Source organism: Kogia breviceps, chromosome 3 (genome assembly GCF_026419965.1).
Source record: "Kogia breviceps isolate mKogBre1 chromosome 3, mKogBre1 haplotype 1, whole genome shotgun sequence".
NCBI lineage: Eukaryota > Metazoa > Chordata > Mammalia > Artiodactyla > Physeteridae > Kogia > Kogia breviceps.
In genome coordinates, this window is record NC_081312.1 from 163,766,199 (window position 1) to 163,779,384 (window position 13,186).

Consider the following 13,186-nt stretch of genomic DNA (forward strand, 5'->3'; position numbering starts at 1 on the left):
CATTTACTGGTGAAGGGGTACGCTACTGGTGATATTCTCTATTCTACAGCCATGCTTACGAGCGCGCTAACTACAGGCTGGGAGCCATGAAATGTATCCACTACTGCACCACACCAGGTGCCTGAGTGAAATCCTGGTGTGACTAGAATGTGTACATATCAAAAGAACCCCCGGCCCCTGCAAAGAGCTACAAAATATTAGGATAAGGAGGGATCCTACAGACTCCTCATCTGACTCACTCATCTTATAGGTCAATATGACAAAGAAGGAATGAGAACGTGGGTCTCCTAGCCCCCATTTCTGTGACTTTTCCACCTGCCTTCACTGTTGGATGGCTTGGGAAGACTGGCAAGGCCATGGAAAAGCTGGACAAAGGCAGGGGGAAGGGTGCCCCAAGATCCTATAGCCTCTCTCCAGTCTCTGCTATTGAAAAAGACAATCTAATCTGGATTAATACCCTGGGTGCCAACTCCCATATGTCTTCATTTATTGCAAGGGACCTGGAAAGCAAGGTGGAAGGACTGGTACGATGGAACTGGGCAGGGGAGGAAGGCCACAGGTGACAGGGTATAGAGTCTGGCCAAACAGATGGCAAAGCACCAAACTGTAACGATGTACTTGGCCCTATGCGCCACTTCTCAGCCAGAACCCTTAACATTCACCTTAAGCAGACAGGCCAACGTTGCAGTGCTTAGGGCTCTTAGCACTAATGATTAGGCCCTGAAAAACGTGACATTCAAAGTCAGAATCCTTCTTGCTAGCGATGAGAGAAAAATAAAATCTATTCCCAGACTAGGAGAGGTTCCATGAGCTTCCTCAAGTCAAGATGTGGTCTGAGCTCTGTGCCGGGAGTGTAAGAAAGAGAAGGAAATAGAAGACCTGGAATAGGTGAGCTTCCTCAGGAAATACTAATTGAACTAGCATATCATTATTGAGCTCTGCTTATGAGCTAGACAGAATCTCAAGTCCCCAGAGACATGAGAAAGCATAAGAGGGAGGGTAACGCATTACAAGCTACATGGAAAAGGTACAACACACAAAGACACTTTCTTGGGTAACTGCCAAAGGGACTCTGGTTGAGAAGAGGCTCCATGAACAAGGTGAGAGGAAAGCACTTAGGGGGCCACCTGATTTTCTTCTTTCCCAAAGGAAAGCAGGATACATGGGATGGAGAAGCCATTAGGTTCTGGAAGGAAGGGATGCTGAGTCTCACACAGAAGTGTCTCCCTTGTTCTGCAGTCAAAGATGAGCTAAATAACTCTTTGGTTGCCCTTGTGTGACCCCCCCCATCCCACCCCACCCTGCAGGAAATGTCACAGTGGAACTCACAGAGCATTGCCCCTGAAACATGATGGCATTCACACAGCAAGTATACTAAAAACTGCCTCTGAAATCCCATTGAGGTGACACAGGCTTTTGAGGTTCAAACCCTAAGCTCCAGGGTTTTTTTGTTTTTTTTTTTCGGTACACGGGCCTCTCACTGTTGTGGCCTCTCCCGTTGCGGAGCACAGGCTCCGGACGCGCAGGCTCAGCGGCCACAGCCCACGGGCCCAGCCGCTCCGCGGCATGTGGGATCTTCCCGGACCGGGGCACGAACCCGTGTCCCCTGCATCGGCAGGCGGACTCTCAACCACCGCGCCACCAGGGAAGCCCAAGCTCCAGCTTTAGCTGTGGCTTACTTGCCATTAGGAACCCAACGCTAGTGCTCTAGTGCTCATTTTATTATTGCTGGGATTTATTTTTAATCTTCTTTAAAAGATTATGTTTTTTTCCCCCTCCAGTTCCACGTTTTTGGTTACACTTTCAGTGAGTCCCCTAAATAATTTATTACTCTTTAAGATATTTTTCTTTGAATACTCTCCATTATTTAATCTTTGGCATGTCTTTATTGTCCTAATTCTCAAATTTAGTCTTTTACTTTTTACCTTAATGAAGTTTAAGATCATGATGATTTTGTTCTGAAGAATCCTTAAAATCTTTTATCGTTTCATTAAATTTTTTAACCTCTTTTACCCTTTGATAATTTCTTTTTATTAAAATAATTTTGAGTTCGCTGTATATTTGCATTTAATGTTTACCTACAGCCTCAGTCTTGTAGGATATTTCAGAATATTTCAATATTACTTTTTATTTCCTGAGCATTCCTAATCTTTTTTCCTTTTATTATTGGCATCTCCCAGCAAAGTGAGAAACTATGAGGATGACAGAGGGAGAAAATCATACCACAGAGATGGAGAGATGGAGTTTTTTCCCTTGTAGCAAGAGGCCTCTTTGCATTTTTAAATGTTTCCCATCACCTTCGACTCTGACTTTGTAGTAGAATGTATCTAGATGATTCCAGAAACCCACAGGCAAAAACCGCTGAAGATGATAATGATTCTATTTGTGCAGACATTTAAACTACTAGATTGGGATTAGCATACACAGTCCCTTAGACAATAAAGGTTCTAAAATGTGTGGCTCCTTTATTTATTCCACTAATATGTACTGAGCACCTACTATGCATCAGAAACAGTACTAGATCCCAGGGATTCAATCAAGAATAAGAGAATGTGCCTTCTGCCCTCAGAGAGTTTACAATCTATTTGGAACATCTAAAGGTAAAGAAACCAGTATATACTAAGTGCCATGCCAGCTGACGTGTATTGACTGGTTGCCACGCTTGGGGCTAAGTGCTGTATATAGATGATCTTGTACGTACTTTAAGGACATGTGGGAGGAAACAAAATCCTAACTTGGAGGAAGAGTTTTCCAGAGGAAAACTATCTAAGTTAGGCACTGAAAATGTAGAGAATAGCCAAAGGAAGGAGGGGTTAGAGGTAGGGCAGAAAGTTCCATGAGGCAATGGGATACATGGGACCGCTACGGAACCCAAAGAGGCTTGGACTTGGAGGAAAGTGATGTGTGTGTTGCTGGAGAAATGAGGCTGGAGAGGACATGGGAGTGCAGACCAACTAGACCCTTCCAATTCATGTTAGAGGGTCCAGCTTTCATTCCAACTACTCTGGGTAGCCATTGGAGAGTTTAAAGCAAGGAGTGACAAGCTCAGATCTAGGTTCTAGAAGGATCCTCCCAGCTGCAGCACGGAGGACAGTCCACAGTAACAGGGACCAGTGAGGAGGTTCTGGCAGTAATCCAGAAGAGAAACGGTGTGACCTGAAAATAGTGTGGGGGCTGGAGAAGGTGGATGGAATAAAAAGATAAGCAGGGGGTGCAACTAACAGAACTTGGTTTGGGCTGAGCTGCGGAGGTGACGAGTCAAGGAAAACATTCAGGTTTCCGCTTGTGCAAGGACAGCTGATGCCAGCGCCAGACACAGAAAAGAACGGGAGGCGGGTCTGTGGAAAGAGAAAGGGGAAGGCGACGCCTGCAGTTTGGGGCATGGGGTGTTGGATGCGCCCATCAAGCAGCAGCAAAAGAGGACTCTGGATAGGTCACGGTTGGGCAGTGGTCAGCCAGGAGGTGGCTGCTAAGGTCAGTGAGGGATGATGGTCACCCGTGGGGTGAGAACACGGAGGAACATCAACCTTCCAGGGGACAGAAAGGAGTAGCTTGAAAAGCACAAGAGAGGAAGGAAGGAGAACGGGAAGGGGGGATGGGAGGAAGACGTTGCTCAGAGAATACAGAGGTGCTCAGGAGCCGGTCTGCTGCAGAGAAGTCAAGGAAGACGGGAGCGGAATTTAGCAAGAATCAGCAAAAGGGAACAGGAATGTACTACATTCCCAGAGGCCATGCCAGATGTCTGTGGCCAGGACATGGAGGAAGGACACAGAGCAGCAGGTGCAGAGGACAATTTAAGGATTCTGGCTGTGAAGAGGAGGAAAGAGAGAAGTAGCTGGAGGAAGGCACAGAAGGACGGCCTTTTTCTTCAAAGGGAGGGATTTCAGCATTGTCTGTACAGTGAGAATGGGGCCAGGCATGAGGGAGGGGAGGAAAATACAGGTGCAAGAGGACATAATCAAGAGAAAGAGATTCTCAAGGAGGAAGAAGAAATGGATTACAGAGCTTCAGTGGAGGATGAACATTAGACAGGTAAGGCTTTTTTTTTTTCTTTTTTGTTTTTCATTGTAAAAGACAGGAAGGATGGGAGGGTGGATCCACACAGAGTTGGGCTTGTAGCCCTGTGATCTCGGGGTTAGGTGGTTTTCATCAGGAAGAATTCCATTTTCTCAGCAAAGCAGGCTGAGGGAGTGACGGTGGCAGGAGACAGTCTGAAATAGCTGCTGTAGAAAGGGAAAGAGAGTTGACCAGGCAAAGGCTGAAAGCCTGGCAGATGCTGGAAATCGTGGAAGCACGCAACAGGAATTTGCATAATTGCATAATTCTGTCCAGTACAAACTCATCAGCCTCTGGATACACACTGGGAAAAGTAGACAGCGGCACTCAGCTATGGCCCCAGGGATCCCAGCTTTAGAAAAGGAAAGCACGTCACCTCACATGGCTCCACTGAGGCTGCTTCTCCCAGCAGCAGGGAGAAAGCTTCAGGGGGAGGAAAGAGTGGCCCTTTTCATCTTTGTCAACAGCCCTGGTCTGTTTAATCAATACTACTTCTTCCTATGTGACTTAGTTCCTTAAGAAGATGATGGGGGTATATCCCAAAGTCCATGTTCTTCTTAACTAATGTGGAATATGGTTATAACACATTCCCTGAGAAGATGTCTTCAAATTTTGAGAATACAATCTATGGAGGCCTGAAAGGAAGATTAAATTGTGAGCCAAGAGATCAGGGTTCGCAGCTAGTAATTTGCCGATGTAACCCTTGATCAAGTTTCTTAACCTCGACAAGCCTCGGCGTCTCCTCTGTAAACTGTGGATGATCCAGCCAAAGAGCAGGACTTTAATAAATAATCCCATGTATCCAGGCACCTGCATGAGGATCACTCAACCAATGTCACTTTCTCCTGCCCTCCCTCCAGGCCTGCGCTTGTGTGATTCTATAACTTAAAAGGAACATTATAGAAAACCAAATGTCATGGGTCTATCATTTGCAAGCTTTTGGGTAAGACACATGTCCCAAACGCCAGGACCCAAAATTTCATGAATTACTCTTAGTGCATGAAATGCATGCTGGTCTTTTCTGTTCTATTCGATTTCATATTTAAAGATATGCTTGTTCCAACCAAATAAGTTAATTTCATAATGCAATAATGGATTGTGTCTTGCAGTTTAAAAAACACTGGGTGAGAGGCCTTTTTTTTTGTATCACTGAAAACAGTAACGGACCACAGAATGGAAAATACTGAAGACTGCTGCTCTAAAAGCGCTACACATGCAGCTGACGTGAATTTCTCCCCAAACTGAAAGAAAGACAGGTCAGCTGACTTTCATGAAAGACTTGGCTTCTTGCTCACCTGGGCTGAGAAGAGTTGTCTTATCTGACCATGAACTCAACAGCACTTGGCTTGCTTTGGAAACTCACCCATATCTTGGCAACACTCTACTTGCTAGATGCTTATTTTAGCATCTACTCAGCGTGAACAACTCAGAGGGCTGAGATGGGAAAGAGGGTAAGACAGCCAAGGGCAACTAAGGGTCTGCTCTTTGTACTTTCAACTAAAGAGTGTAGTGGATGCCAGTAGCACACTTTGAGGGGGAACTCTGGGCTCAGCCCCTCTACTCACTCACCGGCTGTGCTCAAACCAGACCGTCTTCCTTTCCCTCACTAGGATGTCATGCTCACAGCAATCCTAAAATGCCGTTCCCACCTTCCAGAGCAACTTCATCTACCTTCAGGTCTCAGCTGAGCCGTTGCTTTCTCTGGGACATCTTCTCAGGCACCCCAGATCTAGCGCTCCCATGACACCACGTATGTCCCCAGTACAGCGCTCACACGCCCATTGTGCACTCATTTACTCACTACGTGCCAGCACTACTGTAGCAGCTGGGAAATACGGCTACAGATAAACGCCAGCCCTCAGGGAGTTTATCCTCCAGAGGAAGAAACAGACAAAATAAACATATAACATTGTCATGCACCATAATATTATAAACTGACATATAACAATACAAATAGGTTGGGCTGGCCAAAAAGTTCATTGGGTTTCTCCATAAGACGTTGTAAAAAAAAACAAAAAAACAAAAAACCCAAACGAACTCTTTGGCCAACCCAATCCACGATGAAATCATCACACTTATAATTTCCCCTTCATCTGGCTGCATCTCCCCCCTGGGTGGGTTATACAGCACAGCGTGCGGCTCTGAGCCTCCCAACAACAGCTTGATGGATGAAACCACAGCCATCAACTTTTTGGTTCTCTCCACTATCCTAAGAATTTGTCTTGTTTTGGTCTCATAATATAAGAGATAACTCACCCTTTACCTAATCTTCTGCAAAGGGTCTGTTCTGCACAGTTAGTGTCTTTAATACTAACGCCACGCTTACTTGATTCTCAACAACTATTCACTGCTAAACCACAAGGTCCTTCACATAAGCAGGGGCAGCCCTCCCTACAGAGACCCGGTGTTTATCTGTCAGGAGCCCTCCTGCCCGTGAGTTCCCTAGTCCTCCAGGAGGTGCTGGAGTAATAAGTCCTCCAATTATTTTTCGCTCGAAAAAGGGACATAAGCACAAGGTGAGATAGGAAAAAACAAATTCAGGAGCAGCATCAGCCCAGAGAACCCACATGTCGGGCACCACATGATTTGGTAAAAAGCTAACGGTTAATTGGTTAAACCTCACACCCAGTAGGATGCCAACTGTCAAGAAAACAGAAAATAACGGGTGTCGAGTATTGGCGAGGACAGGAGACACTGACACCCTCGTGTGCTGTTGGTGGAAGTGTAACATGGCGCAGCCGCCATAGAAAACAGTGTGGTGGCTCCTCAAAAAACTGAACCCGAAATTATCATTTAATCCAGCAATTCCACTTCTGGGTATACAGCCAAGAGAATTTGAAGCAGAAATTTGAAGAGATACACCCATATTCATAGCAGCACTACTCGTAAGCCAAAATGTGGAAGCAGCCCAAGCGTCCACGAACAGATGAATGGATAAACAAAATGTGGTAGATACATACAATGGAATATTATTCAGCCTTTAAAAAGTTAAGGAAATTCTGACACGGGCTACAACATAGATGAACCTGAAGGACATTAAGCTAAGTGAAATAAACAATTCACAAAAAAACAAATACTGTCTGATTCCATTTATATGAGGTCCCTAGAGTAGTCAAATTCAGAGACAGAAAGTAGAAGGCAGGTTTTAAGGGGCTGGAGGAAGGGATGGATGGGGAGTTATTGTTTAATGGGGACATAGTTTCAGTTTTGCGAGATGAAAAGAGCTCTGTAGATGGATGGTGGTGATAGGTGCAAGACAACGTGAATGTACTTAATGCCGCTGAACTGCACATTTAAAAATGATTAAGATGGGAAATTTTGTCATGTGTATCTTATCACAATTTAAAATATTTAATTGGTGGGTCGTCGAGCTCTGTGGTTTATGGCAATGCTTGGCGATCACACACACCTGATTCTAACAGTTACCAGCTGGAAGAGCTGGGCAAGCAACTCAACCTCCCTGAGCCTCCGTTTCCCCATCTGCAGAATTCTGGAGGTGATGGTGGTGGTAATGGGGATATCAAATTTATATGTTTCGCAAAGATTAAACATTACAGACAGCAATGTCTTGTCAAATACAAATAAAACTGAGTATAATATCTGGCACATAAATTATAAATAATACATCAATAAAACCATGCCTTATTGCTTTTATTGGCTCTGATTACCATCAACAGTATTAGCTTAATTCAAAAGTTAACATCACAATTTTTTAAAAAATGATATAAATGAACTCACTTATGAAACTGACTCACAGATTTTGAAAACAAACCTATGGTTACCAAAGGGGAAATGTGTGTGGGGGGGGATAAATTAGGAGCTTGGCATTAACATACACACACTACTAAATATAAAATAGAAAACCAACAAGGACCTACTGTACAGCACAGGGAACTCTACTCAATATTCTGTAATAACCTATATGGGGAAAGAATCTGAAAAAGTATATATGTATATGTATAACTGAACCACTTTTGCTGTACACCTGAAACTAACATTGTAAATCAATTATGCTCCAATAAAATTGAAAAAACAAAAGTTAACATCAATCTGCAGAAGTATGTTCTGCCAGAGTGAGTGGCTTTGAATATCTGCTAATTTAATCCCAGAGCAGAAATCTATGATTGTAGGCTTAGGATGTGCTATTCCTAATTTCAGAAACCTCCGGTTCTCATTTTGCACCAAGGATATCTTTAGATGACAGAGCAATGTGACTTTGTGTATAAGTGCTTGACAGGTTAAAACAATGAAAGATGTTTCCATTATTGCAAGGAAACACATTTTATCTTTTTTGCCTCAACATCATGTTTTCCTCTGAGTTTCTCCTAATTTCTGCCTTAACAGTTAAAATACAAATTAGAAAGCAAACCTGAACGATTTGCTGCTTGAAAACGAGACACTTAAAGTTTTAAAATAGACAGAAACAGAAAGAATGAGTTTAATGCTATGTCATGTCACCACAAGACTAATTTCCCTACTTTTTAATTACAATCTGATTTTGGGCAACAAAATTACATACATATGAAACATTATACTTTGGTATTCTCTGGGACTTATAACCATTTTTTATTTTTATGAAATGATTTTGTGAAAATTACTTGAAAAACAGATAAAAGATTGAACCCTCTAAAATGGAAGCCACCTGAAATCAAAAATACCCTTATTAACAGTCACATTTGATTACTATATCAGCATTACTTTCAAGGGCCAACAACATAATCAATAACTCTAAAACATGAAATGCACTAAGAACATGAAATACTAATTCCAATTCCTATTTTAAAGGAAGGCAAATGTCCCATCGTCAAATTCTGCATTATAAGGAGATTCGTGGAGCTTTACTCCTGAATCTCCTGGTAGATTTCTACCAGAAGCCCACACTCTCAAAAGAAAATCCTGAACCCAGTCCACATGCAATTTTAGATAAAACACCAAATTCATGACACAAAAGAATTTCGTCTTTTCCACAGAAGAGAGACAATATATTACAATGGCATGAAGGACCTTCATAGAAATGGCCAAAGACAAATGGGCTACTCGAGGGAGCCTCCGGGACCTGCTGTGAACAAGAGAAATCTCGTCTCGGTGTTGAGAGGGATCTTTGAGATTTGAAGAAGGACCACGGTGTGACTTACTGAACAATATCCCTGCATACCCGAAAGACAAGGGACACATCGGCAAAAGAAAGTTCCAGTGTTGACCTATGTATCTTCCAAACAGCCTCGATAGGGAGTGTCTGTTGCAGGGAGGAGGGTCTGGGAGAAGGAAAGCAGCTCAAGCTCGTTTGAGAGCCACCTGCCATCCTGAGCAACCATCACACAAGACAGTGGCGGAAGTGAACAAGTGATAAGGCGGAGGGGGTGACAAGAGTCCTCCCTGGAAGTTTACATTTTAAAAGTTTACAAGAGAAATCACAGGGGCTGAAACAAAGGCTGGTGATGCCGACAGGTTACTCTTGAAATCAGAGAGAAAAGTTTACGGCGGGGTGGAACCCCAAAACAAATCAACTTAATTTCGACTTAACTGCTAACTTGGAGGAGTTTCCACAGCTGGGGCTTTGAAGGTTTTTAGAAGCTCTTCCCATGTTGCCTCTTTAAATATATATACGTTCAATCAGCACAAGAAAAACTAACCAGATCAGTCTGTGGCAGACACCTGCCTCAAACAATGGCACTGATCTCCGAGGGATTTTAAACAGCTGTGCATAAACTTCAAAAGTAATTTGCAACCAAATTTGTAAATGTCACCCTCCTTCCCACCAGACACAGCATTTTTTAAAAGACATTAAGCATCCACGGTGAGACTGCCATTTTACAAGAGTTAACAAAGATAAGTTAGGGGGGAAATGAAGATGGTGATTCACAAGTTTGGGTGTGGGGTAGGAGTGGGGGGGGACCCCCACCTTACGAACAGGGCTTGTCTATCAAGTATCCCCATCAGGAAAGGACGGTGGTGGTCACAGCTTCTAGACAACAATGTAAGGAGAGCAACAATCAGACTCGTGTTCAGAAAGGGCAGGGCACCTGCGGGACCCGCACGTTACCACCACCTAGGGATAGATCATCCTTGGTCTGGGTCCTTCTCTCCACGGACACAGCGCAGTGTCCTCTCCTTCTTCTCCCCGTGTCACCACCCCCCTCCTTGTCAGCTTGGTCCATCACTGAATCATCTTTTCTTAGCACCACTCTGGTCAGGAAAACCCCGAAGGACAAGGCAGCTCAGCAGTGCTGTCCCTGCAGAAACCCCAGCATCTCCCAGGTGAGGCCGCCTCGGGCCTCTCTTCATTGACACCGTGGGGAGTGCCGAGCCGTTAGCATGAAAGGTCCATTTCACGCTGATAACCGGGGCTCTTAAAAACCCAATAAAATAAAGACACTGACTCTATTTTCTTAACATGTGGTCCTCAAAGCTGAAAAACATTCTCACCAAGGTTACAGTATTGAGCACCAGGAAAAAAAACCACTCTCACCCACAATTACAGCATGAAGCACCACTTTTTTTTTTTCTTTGTATCTATGAAAACCGGCCTCACCCTGACGACAGCCCCCGGAAACAAACCAAGTTTGTTTAGAAGCGAGTGTTAGCAGCCCTATCCGATCCTCTAACAAATGCCAAGAAAACTGAAGTTATTTTCCTCTGCGGACAGGTTGCCACTGCATCAAACACCTCTCCTTCCCAATACGTGCCGAGAACACAAAACTTTCCGCCGCCCTCCTCCCTCCCACCCAAGCCGTTCGTTCAGGTGAGAGAAAACCCCAGAAGCAAGAGGAGACGGCCCGGCCCCTTCCCCAGTGGCCTCCGCCCGGCCAAGGTCCGCGCATCCCGGGCACCCCGCGCGCGAGAAACCACAGAAAACTAGACCCAAAGTTTGCAGCTCGAGTGGCCGTTTCCAAGTTCGCCATCAGCCTACTCGCCCTTTCCTGGACCGGCTCGGAGCCGGAGCCGGAGCCGGAGCCCGAGCTGGGTGGCCACCCCCCGCCCCTCGCAGAGCGAACGGCCCCGGCCCCGCGGCTCCTGCCCTCCCGGTCGGCGCCCGGCGCAGGGACCTACCTGCAGGCGACGGCGGCCCGAGAGCGCGGCTGGGCTGCGGCGGCGGTGGCAGTGGCGGCGCGGGAGCGGGCTGCCGGCGCGGTGGGTGCGCCCTCGGGCGGCGCCGGCCAGGGGGCGCTAGTCACCCCGCGGCCCCGCTGCCGAGCCTGCTCCCCCGACGCCCTCCCCGGAGCCGCGGCCGGCGCAGCACCCGCCGCGCGCCGCTCTCCCCTTGGGCCCGCCCCGCGCTCCTCCCCGCGCTTCCGCTCGCGGCGGCTTCGGCCCTGAGACCAGGACCCATCCCCGCGCTGGGGATACTGAGCCAGGCGCCGTGCGCGGGCAGCGGGGCCCCGAGTCCACGTGACTCTCCATCCAACCAACCGAAAAGCGAAACGAGCCTTCCCACGGGAAGGCTCAAGGTCATTAGGTAAAAAGAACTTCAGCTGTTTTGCCAGCTTTTCCACCAGAAAGGACTAGAACACTGTTCTTTTAAAACGACCCACCTGAGAAGGATTTGGTGCCGTTCTGTCCGCTGGATAATCTTTCCTCGGTTGTGTCCTACCTCTGACTTTGTTTCTGCACCGTCGTTTTCTATATCATTTCCAAGTTGCGTTGCTTTGAACTTGACAGCCCCTGAAGCTGCAGTGCAATGTCTTATCAGTGCATTTGTCATTGGAAGATTTTACGCCTGGTTTGTGGTACTGATGATCGTGATGAGGATAGTTGGGGTGCTTTTTCCTGTGCTCTGTAGAATTAACTTTTCATTCAGGTTAGAAAATCTATATACTGGCTACCAGTACTGCAGGTCTGTTCCCTCTCAATTAGGCCACGAAATGATTAAAATGTACTTGGTGTAGGTGTTTGTTGCTATAATATACTAAGCCCAGGTTAGTTTAAGAAATAAAACAATAGTCCTTTGTTTTGTCTTTTCTTTTTTTTCTTTTTTTTTTTTTTTTTTTAGAGAGGGAGATTAAAAATATATGGAAGAGCCTAACCTTGGATCAGCGCGCTTCTGATCATGGAAGTATAGACCGTCAGCTGACGACAGCTCAGACTGCAGCTAGTTCCAAACTTCTAAAGATGAAAAACTGAGGCCCAGAAGGGTTTACTGACTTAATTCACATAGCCGCCTTGTGGCAGGCCTGCGCTGGGAAGCCAGATATGCTGACTTTTCCCCCTAATCTATATGAATTCAGCAAAGCAAACGCACACACCTTTTACAGATAAAAATATATTCCCTGAAAAGTATGCTGTCTCTCACATTTATCAATATGTAACAGCACTGCGTGGACCCTGGGGCCAGGATCACCCAACCCAGAGGCTGCCACCTCTTGGAAGATAGTAGCCAGGAGGTGTGAGGGTGGACAGACATTGGCCGTGTGGGCTCACTGTGACGTCACCAGAGCCTGGCACACAGTAGGCGCTCATTGTATATTTGCTCTTGAGATTTGGTGGGAAAATGCATCTGTGGCTGAGAACAAGGTGGCAGAGCTGGAGAAACGACCCCCACTAAGAGGCCCAGCTTCTCTCTGGGAAACCTCCTGGTTCAAGATGCCTTCCTCCTGGCTCTCCACAGCCATCCTTAAACAGAGCCTGTCACACGGAAGAGAGATGGCAGACTGCCAGAGGCTGCAGGGCCTGGGAGACAGCAAACCCACTCAGTCTTCATTGCTGGGGTTTTCAGTGACTATTTGAGAAGGAGGTTAAATATTAATCACATGTAGGGGCTCAAGAGAAAGTCATATGTCCTTTTAATTTCGTCACTAGTCAGTGGCTTATAAAAGTTTCAAAGAATGATGATAATTATCATCATCATATACTGAGTATCTACCAGTGGCTGTAATGAGCACTTCATTTGTTTAATTAGTTATTTTTGTGGTGAGCGCTTTTGATGCGCTATTCATTTAATCCTCACAACAGTCTTAAGAGGTGGATATTATATCCTCATTATCAACACTATCATCACCATCATCATCTCTATTTTAGAGATGAGAATAATGCAGCTTAGAAGGATTATGCAGCTTGCCCACAATCATACAGTTAATGAAGTACCACAACCAGGATTCAAACTCAGACCAGTCTGAAACAGCTCTCTTAGGCA

At 45.6% G+C, this 13,186-nt stretch overlaps 1 protein-coding gene across 6 annotated transcripts in view; it reads right to left on the reverse strand.

Annotated features, from left to right (window-relative positions):
• The window catches only part of PRKCQ (protein kinase C theta), a 147,325-nt gene extending 136,061 nt beyond the window's left edge, over positions 1-11,264 (reverse strand). The window contains exon 1 of one of the 6 annotated variants that reach the window (XM_067030215.1): positions 11,107-11,264. The gene's annotated coding sequence lies outside the window, so the exon portion shown is untranslated. Of the gene's footprint in view, positions 1-11,042 lie in introns of all 6 variants that reach the window. The other 5 variants (XM_067030218.1, XM_067030212.1, XM_067030219.1 and 2 more) reach the window with 5 other exon arrangements.
• Positions 11,265-13,186: the final 1,922 nt, after the last annotated feature.